Here is a 9,802-nt window from a genome sequence, read left to right as displayed (position 1 = left end):
TAAACAGATGGATAGATAGAAAGATGGCTGGATAGATAGATGGATAGATAGAGAGAAAGAGAGGGCGAAAATATTCCTAATAATTAAAGGATTGTAATTTTGGCATATTTTAATCTCATCTTAGTGGAAGCCCACGTCACCTTCTCTGTTATCTATGACAATCGATATCTATCAATATCTATCAATATCTATCTATCTATCTATCTATCTATCTATCTATCTATCTATCTATCTATCGATCTATTTGTCTGCATGTCTGTATGTCATCTATGTGTGTATATATATGTGTGTGTTTGTGTGTGTGTGCATAAAAGTGTATGGCCTATTGGTTAGAGTGATGGGATCTCGATGTTAAGATCGCAGGTTCAGTTCGTGGGCCGAGACGCGTGTTGCAACTTTACGTTGCTCCAGGCCATACGAATTAAAATTGATTATTTTCTGAAAAACTGTTTAGCTCGTTCTTACTAAACGAAATCCCTCACTATGTTTGTTCTTCCCTGAGGTAGAGACATTCCCTAATCTTTTATCTTTTACTTGCTTCAATCATTAGACTGCGACTATGCTGGGGCACCGCCGTGAAGAATCTTAGTCGAATGAATCCACCCTAGTGCTTATTTTTGAAGTCTGGTACTTATTCTATTGGTCATCTTAGCCGAGCCGCTAGGTAACAAGGACGAAAATACACTAAAATACGGTTGTCAAGCGGTGGTGAGGGACGAACACAGACACAAACACACACACGTATATACGACGGTTTTCTTTCAATTTCCGTCTACCAACTATTGCAGACGACAGTTATCCAATGTGCCGGGAAGTGGGACTGACCTCGGAACCACGTCTGTACCTTGTTACTTTCACCATTTTCACTGCCAAAGACACACTTAAACTCTTCATTGTTCTAGCGAAAACCTGTAACCAACGAAGACATAATTGTTCACTATTGTGATATATAATCAATGCATAATTTTTGTATGCTTGACGGTCATAAAAGTGGAAATCATTATTCTTATGTTGGTTATTAAAGAAACTTTGATGCGTCGCCTCTATTATGTATTTCCGTGTAATGATGTCTCGTTTGTATAGCTAATATCATTGTATCAAAATAACACAGTGAATTATTAATTAACTGCTCTTTAAATGACTTTTACAGCTGTATTGTTCAGCTTAGTACTGCTTACATAGAATATTGTTTTTGATTCACTTAGATACAACCTCTTTATTATCATGTAAAACACAGTGTTTAGTTTATCAAAACAGCTTCCTGTTATATATTACATGAATAAGGCGGTGAGCTTGCGCACTAGTTAGCGTACCGGGCAAAATACTCGTTCAAATCCTGTGTTCAAATTCGATCGAGGTCGATTCTACATTTTATCCTTTCGGTATCAATAAAATAAGTACTAGTTAAGCACTGGGGTCGATGTAATCGAATAGCAACCACCCCAAAAATGTCTGGTCTTGTGCTAAATATTGAAACCATTATATATTACACGAAATATCATGTTCCGGGTCTGCCACCTGCATCTTATTAATCTAAATGATTAATCAGTCTATGTTTTTGATTCACTTACAAAATGAACGTCTTGAAACAACAAAAATGTCATTAATTCATTTGGAAAGAAGAAGCTTGACGTCATGTAAAACCTAGTGTCTAGTTTATTAAAGCAGTTTCCTCTTATATGTTACATGTAAAAAAAAAAAACTCTTCCTGGGGATGCCTTCTGCATATCATAATTGTTAATTATTAGTTTCGAATTTTGACACAAAACCAGCAAGTTTGGAGGAAGGGTTAAGTTGAATACATCCACTCCAGTACTCACCTGGTATTTATTTTATTGATCCCGAAATAATGAAAAGCAAAGTTGATCTCGGTGGAATATGAACGCAGAACGTAAAGACGGACGAAATACCGCTAACCATTTTGCCCGACAAGCTAACGATTCTGCCAACGCGCCTCCTTATAATTCCAAATAAGACAGCGAATTGGGTCAATGGTTTCCTCACAAACTTTCCGAGTCTAATCGCGCGCAGAGAGTGAATGTGTGCTCTTCTTTGCTGTCACGTCTCACGAATGAACCTTTCTTGGCCCGAATAATGATTGGTGACGAGAAATGGGTTCCTTTAAAAAAATGTCAAGCGCCGAAGATAGTGGGTAGAGAAAGGAGAAACACCGCCACCCCAGGCTAAAGAAGGTTTTCACCCACATAAAGTGTTGTTATGTGTTTTGTGGGATATGAAAAGTTGAGTCCACTTTGAACTTTTAAACCCAAACCAAACGATAACAAAGGCGATCTACTGCAAGCAGCTTGAGTGGCTTAAGTCAGCGCTAGAAAAAAATGACTATCTTTGTTTCAAGACGAAAGGTGTTGTTCCATCAGGATAATACTTGGTCACATACAACAAGGATGATATTCCAAAGGCTGGAGCAATTTGAATGACAACTGATGCCCCACCTACCATATTCGCCGGATATTGCCCCGTCTGATTATCGTGAGAAAATAGCAGAATCGTTGGTGCGGCGGCAGAAATGCTTTACTGTATATCTTCCGGCTCTCTACATTTTGAGTTCAAATCCCACCTGCCCTGAGAAGGCAATGGAACAGCAACCCAGTATTTATTCCAAGTCTATCCATGGCTTCCGAAGTTTCAGTAATCTACGGTGGCAAAGGAGAGTACGGGTTCTTCCAGGTCTTATAGACGGGGAGAAGTTTCAGATGCAGAGGACCTGCCCAAGGGCAGACCACTGTTAGACTAGATATATTAGCCAGTATCATCCCACTTAACAATAACACCCTTTTATATGAAACAACATTATATAAATATGTTCTAAGAACCTGATATCTAACGTTGCAATAATTAGCTGTCAAGTAAGTATCACATGTCTAGAAAACATTATTTTTCTCCGCAAGTCTCACACATTCCATTATTACTACCACGTCTGTATAGAGTCAGCAGCTGTTGGTCTTCTAACATTGCAGATTTCAATTACTGAATAAGTAAATTTCGTTTTAACATTGAAGTTTAATATTTCCCATTTTCGTCGTTTCTTCAGTATCTATTTCTTTATGATACCTAATGCATCTGAATGAACTCCAGTATTGCCTTTCATTAGTGACTGCATAGCCACTGTCTCGTCATTTGTGGTTTCCCATTGTATATATTTCTATAACGGCAATCAATTCATACAGATTGCGATACAAATACTTTCCTTGCCTCTTCTCGATTCTCTGTCATCTATAAGTCACTCTATTATGAACAATACGCTCCAGATTTTCTTTGGATTGTCATCAAATTATTAAGCAGGTTACTTTACACAATAATGTCCCTTTTATAAGGCCGTGAGCTGGCAAAACCGTTAGCACGCCGGACGAAATGCTTGGCGGTATTTCGTCTGCCGGTACATTCTGAGCTCAAATTCCGCCGTGGTCGACTTTGCCTCTCATCCTTTCGGGGTCGATAAATTAAGTACCAGTTACGCACTGGGGTCAATGTAATCGACTTAATCCCTTTGTTTGTCCTTGCTTGTCCCCTCTATGTTTAGCCCTTGTGGGCAATAAAGAAATAAGAAACGTTAGCACGCCGGGTGAAATGCTTAGCGGTATATCGTCTGTCTTTACGTCCTGAGTTTAAATTCCGCCGTGGTCGACTTTGCCTTTCATCCTTTCGGGGTTGATAAATTAAGTACCAGCTTACCAGATGCGTACTGGGGTCGATCTAATCTACTGACCCCCTCCTCGCAATTTCGGGCCTTGTGCCTAGAAAAGAAAAATTTCCATTTTATCTTTTACTTGCTGCAGTCATTAAGCTGCGGCCACGCCGGGGCACTGCTTTAAAGGAATTAATCGAACAATCGATCCTAGTACATAGCTTTTAAAGTCTTTTACACCTATTTTATGGGTGCCTTTTACCGAACCGCTACATTTCGATAGCGTAAACAAACCAACACCGGACAAACACCAGTTCTCAAGCACACACACACACATGAACACACACATAGACACACAGACACACACGTATACACACATACACCACGCACACAGAGACGAGCACGCGCACACACACACACACACACACACACACACACACACACGCACAAAACATACATTAATTAAAGATCCTGCGAAATCTGAGATTGGCCTGATATATATATATATATATATATATATATATATATATATATTTATATATATTGCCCAAATGACCTGAACATTAGGCTTCAAGGTTAATCCAAGGGTGGGACCACGAGCCATACTTCCCTGCCCAATTCAGGATTACAACATATAGGCACACTGCGATACAATTTCTTTTCCTCAACAGGCCCTGTTCTGTTTAATATTGTCCTAAAACTGATCAAAGAGGAAAGGATCCCATCACCTTTAAACGGAGTCTGGACAAATTTCTTCAAGGAATACCAGATAAGCTTATATATATATATATATATATATATATATATATATATATATATACATACATATATATATGTGTGTGTGAGTGTGCGCGCATGCGTATGTGTGTGTGTGTGTGTGTGTGTGTGTGTACTGGCGTGGCTGTGTCGCAAGAAGCTTGCTTCCCGCGCATGCGTCGCTCTAATCGCTGTGTTGATTTTTGACGAGTCGGACGGAATTTTCTGTGCTGCTTGGCAGCGGGTGTTATATCGGTAAAGACAATGTATTCGGGCCTTAGCGAGTATGAGCTGTCCTCAGCAGAGGAGGAGCTCGTTAAGGCGGTAAATAGAATGGATAAGCATCTGGAAATAGTAAAGGGTTTTGCTGAGGCTGCAAAGGTGAAGAAAAGGGAGGTGGACCTAGCCGGGCTGAAAAAGCTGAGTAAGATGACACAAAAGGTGGGCGGTGACGTAAAGTTATTACCCCCGAAAAGGATCATGGAAAATATGGAAAAGAAGACTATTACTTACAAGGTGTACTCAGTGGAGATTAGGAAGGTGGAGTGGATGGAGATGGAAAAGTAGAAAAAGCATTAAAGAGGCTTTCGAAGGAAGTGACATACATAGCGAAAGGAAATGGATATGGGACTGTGGTTGTCCAGTTTAAGACAGCAGAGGAGCCAAAGAGGCGGGCGAGTGCAACTGTAAAAACGGAGGAAGTAGTACTTCTGCCCACGTACCTTGGAAGAAAGACTTCTAAGGTGAGGGTAGAAGGAATTCCACCCGATATAGAAGTGGCTTGGATTGCGGCAGCCGTCCTCGTTGGAAGTGAGGATGAGGTGGTTGTCCTCCAAGCCATGGGCGCGGAGGACGAGGATGGAGAGGAAAAACACTGGACCTCATTATACAGGCAGAGGAGAGGCAATTGGAGAGTTTGGCGGAGACGGTGACGTTGGGTGACATTGTGTTAAGAGTGTGGATGTAGGGCAGAATCCCACGATGTTTTAAACGTGGCCAAAAGGGTCACATTAGAGCACACTGCCTTCTGCAAAGGAAAACGGCAGAAGACGGAGGAGACGGAGGAGAAAAAGAAAGAAGTACAGATAAATGGAAGGAACAAGGAGGATGAATGGACAGTGACAGAGAATAAAAGGAAAAAGAGAAAGAAGAGCAAGAACAGTCAGTGTGATGTGGGACCCCAGACCAACTCCATCCCACCCAAGACCACTCAGACCCATCCTTCCCATACAGACACCAAACCCACCCACACCTTTCCCCACAGGAAAAATAGGACAAAGAACAGACACCACAAGATTTACAACACCCCTCCCTTGGTGAAAAAGGTTACGTGTTAATGGAGGAGAGAGTGCTGTCACTCGCCGATGGGGAAAACGGTAAACGAAAGACTAGATCAAAGACTAAAGAGGACTCAGGACTCAGAGGTGGCGAGTGGTGTTACTCAATGTGGGGTGAGTAACACACTTTTCATATTCTCACTTCTCAGTTATCATTCATGAATCATTATTTTAATATTTTGATTTTAATGTTTTTCATGTTCATTTTCAGGTGTCATCCATAGCATCATATTTTTATTTTTATTGTTATATGTCCCCACACGTGATGTAGTGTTCCCCCTCTATGCAATGCCTTTATGGCAATTTAAAAGAAATAAGGAACATTGCTTCCCAACCACACGGTTCCGGGTTCAGTCTCTATTCGTGGCACGTTGGACAAGCATCTTCTTCTACAGCCTCGGGCCCACCAAGGCCTTGTGAGTGGACTTGGTTGACGGAAACTAAAGGAAGCCTGTCGTATATATATATATATATATATGATGTATGTATGCATGTATATTTAAGTGTCTGTATCTTTGTGTCTGTACCTCCACCACCGATTGACAGCCAGTGCTGGTGTGTTTATGTCCCCGTAATGTAGCGATTCGACGAAAACAAAAATCCGATAGAATAAGTACTAGGCTTTAAGAAATGAGTTCTGATGTCGATTTGATCGACTAAAACCGTGATGCCCAAGCATGGCCGTAGTCACATGACTGAAACAAGTAAAAGAATAAAAGATATATATATATATATATATATAAGTATATATATATTTACACACATCTACACATATAAGTTTATCTATCTGTCTATCAATCTATCTATCCTTGTCAATGCACCTATGTATACATATAAGCTCCATTAAATTTCTTGATGATTTATTGAAATATTATCGTTGTAAATTGCATACAGACTGACGTGTTCACTACGTTGATTCAAACATGTATTTAAGAATCTTGCATCTTTTGTGTAGAATTTTTTTTAACACAATGAGAAGAATTATCAGGGCGAAAAAAAAGTGTGAAATTTAATAGCTTTTACTGAATACATAAATCTGAATTGAAGTAAAATAATTCTCTTTATTTGGAAGGTTTCTCAATTTTAGTACTTTTTTAAACGAAGTTAAAGGATGGGTATCTGAAAGGAAAGTTTCTTTATTATAAACATTGGTATTTGAATATAAAAATGCCAGTAAGATTTCTGTCGATTTTATTATTAAAATAAACATGGAAAATTAGCTTTTTCACCGTTATAAAAGAGAAAAAAAAAAAAACGGAAGAAAACGACAAAAAGAAAGAGCGAGAGAAGGAAAGAAATTTTATTGGAGTTGCCTATAAAACTAATAAAAAGAAACTGAAATAAAATCTCTTGTCAAAATTTGAAATACACATTCATAATATAAAAATAGTTGAAGAAACCATAAGACATGTTTTAAGAGCAGCGTATTTTTGTTATGCAAGTAGATAATTTATCAAATACTAAAATGTACTTTTGCTCATCTACAGAAAATTGGAATGATAAATAGCAATTTTCAGACAGACACTGCTGCTGTGAAGATATTAAATAGTTTCTGAATACACTTGGGAGATTGTCTGTAATGTACAAAATGGATTTAATAATCACAGAGTGTCTATTTGCATTAATGATAATGGCTGGCTAAAAATCTGCTGTTTACTCCAACCATTATTCCAGCAATATAAAAAAAAAGGAAAAAACAAGTCTCATAACAAGTTAATTTATCTGACGTATTTTTTTAATGATTATATGATTATTATGATTATAACATAAGCTCTTAAATATATGTTACAGGTGAACTAACTTGGTGGCGCCATACGAGCTTCGGACACAGTGCCTTCCAGAATTTCTTTCAACCCATTTTTTTTTGTTCTGAGTTCAAGTCTTCCTCCCGAGTGATATTGTAGTCAACTGTGAAGTTTTGTGTTTATTTTTGAAATGATTATATTTAATAACTGTATCGTCGTCCACCTTTATTCATTTGGGGAGACAAAGGAAACAGTCACAGGCTACAGACAAATTACTAGCAAATATTGTGCTTTTGTGATTGCATCAGATTTCCAAATATGAAGACTATAGAAATAACATAAGCATGTAAAGATTACCTTAAGTCATGTAAAGCGCACTGCTAACACTGCAGAACACGTTATTGGATTATAAAAAATAAAAAACAAAAAAAAAAACCCCTTAATACGCGTCACAATGTCATGGTTGCATAACAAAATACCGCGTTCCTACAAGTCTTTAATATTTATATACCAGCTTCCAGGGATGTGCTTAATATTTAAAATTGGAATATCGAATAACGTTACACCGCTGTATTCAGTGGCTTTTTAAGCAATGTGTTCGTGGACGATTAATGGGTTAGATGGGCGCTGATGAAGGGGCAAAGACTCCCGAAAAATGTTAGATACGCACAGTACCGTTTTTTTCATCTTCGATCTCATTGCTTACATCTGATGTCTCGGATACGAAACGTCATAACAAAAATCAGTTCTGGGTATAATTTCTATAGAATATCTGTAGAAATAACTTTAACAAATGATGTAAAGAGAACTGCTAACACAGCAGAGCACGGCATTGACTTATATATATATATATATATATATATATATATATATATATATATATATATATATATATATATATATATATATATATATGTAAGTCCTCTACCCATCTATATATATATATATATATATATGTAAATATATAGAGAGATAGATAGATAGATAGACAAACTTACTTGGAAATGGATGGGTGGCGTTCAGTCATATAATAATATAAATAAAAAATATATATCCATATGTACATACATACATATATATGTATGTATATATATATATATATATATATATATATATATATATATATATATATATATATATATATATATATATATATATATATATATATATATATATATCCCACGAACTTCTCCACTGGATTTTCCACCTTTCTACACTCCGGTTGCAACTCTCCTGCCTATGGATTACTCTGACCCATCTGTTGATGAGAAATCGATGCAATACACGACGACGTCTGAAGCCCTTGAACTTTTTTAATTTCATGTAAAACCTTTATTATTATTATTATTATTATTATTATTATTATTATTATTATTATTATTATTATTATTATTTCTCTATTTCTCTCCTTGTTTCTCTCCTTGTTTCTTTCTGTGTTCCTTTCTGTAGAAGAGCGTAGAGTCAAAACGTTAGACTTTTTCAATTCCCGAGCGTTATACTAATGCATCTGTTTGTTTTCTACACCACCTGTCTTCGTCTGTTGTTCTTTTGTGAATCCCCCCCCCCTATATATATATATATATATATATATATATATATATATATATATATATATATATATATATATATATATATATATAGGCTGTGTGGTAAGCAGCTAGCTTACGAACCACATGGTTCCGGGTTCATTCCTACTGCGTGGCACCTTGGGTAAGTGTCTTCTACTATAGCCTCGGGCCGACCAAAGCCGTGTGAGTGGATTTGGCAGACGGAAACTGAAAGAAGCCTGTCGTATATATGTATATATATGTATATATATGTATATGTGTGTATATGTTTGTGTGTCTGTGTTTGTCCCCCCAACATCGCTTGACAACCGATGGTGGTGTGTTTAAGTCCCCGTAACTTAGCGGTTCGGCAAAAGAGACCGATAGAATAAGTACTAGGTATCCAAAGAATAAGTCCTGGCGTCGATTTGCTCGACTAAAGGCGGTGCTCCAGCATGGCCGCAGTCAAATGACTGAAACAAGTAAAAGAGTAAAGAGTAAAAGAGTATATATATATATATATATATATATGTGTGTGTGTGTGTGTGTGTGTGTGTAAACGTTTAATATACTTTACAGCATATTATAGTTGCATAACGAAATACCGCGTTCCAGCAAGCCATTATTATTTACTTTCAAGCTTCCAAGAATGTGTTTAATTGGTATATCCAATAACGTTAAACCACTGTATTTAGTGGTCTGTTTTTTTTTGTTTTTGTTTTTTGGTTTAAATGAGATTTCACACAACAACCGAGAACCTATAAAGTTACA

General features: G+C 37.3%; 1 protein-coding gene across 1 annotated transcript in view; it reads left to right on the top strand.

Annotated features, from left to right (window-relative positions):
• Positions 1-7,646, top strand: part of LOC106883547 (uncharacterized) — a 315,156-nt gene extending 307,510 nt beyond the window's left edge. The window contains exon 10 of the mRNA XM_089347804.1: positions 7,531-7,646. The gene's annotated coding sequence lies outside the window, so the exon portion shown is untranslated. The remainder of the gene's footprint in view (positions 1-7,530) is intronic.
• Positions 7,647-9,802: the final 2,156 nt, after the last annotated feature.

Source organism: Octopus bimaculoides, chromosome 2, assembly GCF_046866305.1.
Source record: "Octopus bimaculoides isolate indiv1 chromosome 2, ASM4686630v1, whole genome shotgun sequence".
Taxonomy (NCBI): Eukaryota; Metazoa; Mollusca; class Cephalopoda; order Octopoda; family Octopodidae; genus Octopus; species Octopus bimaculoides.
Note: the sequence above shows the minus strand (reverse complement) of the source record. Positions and strands in the feature narration are given on the sequence as shown.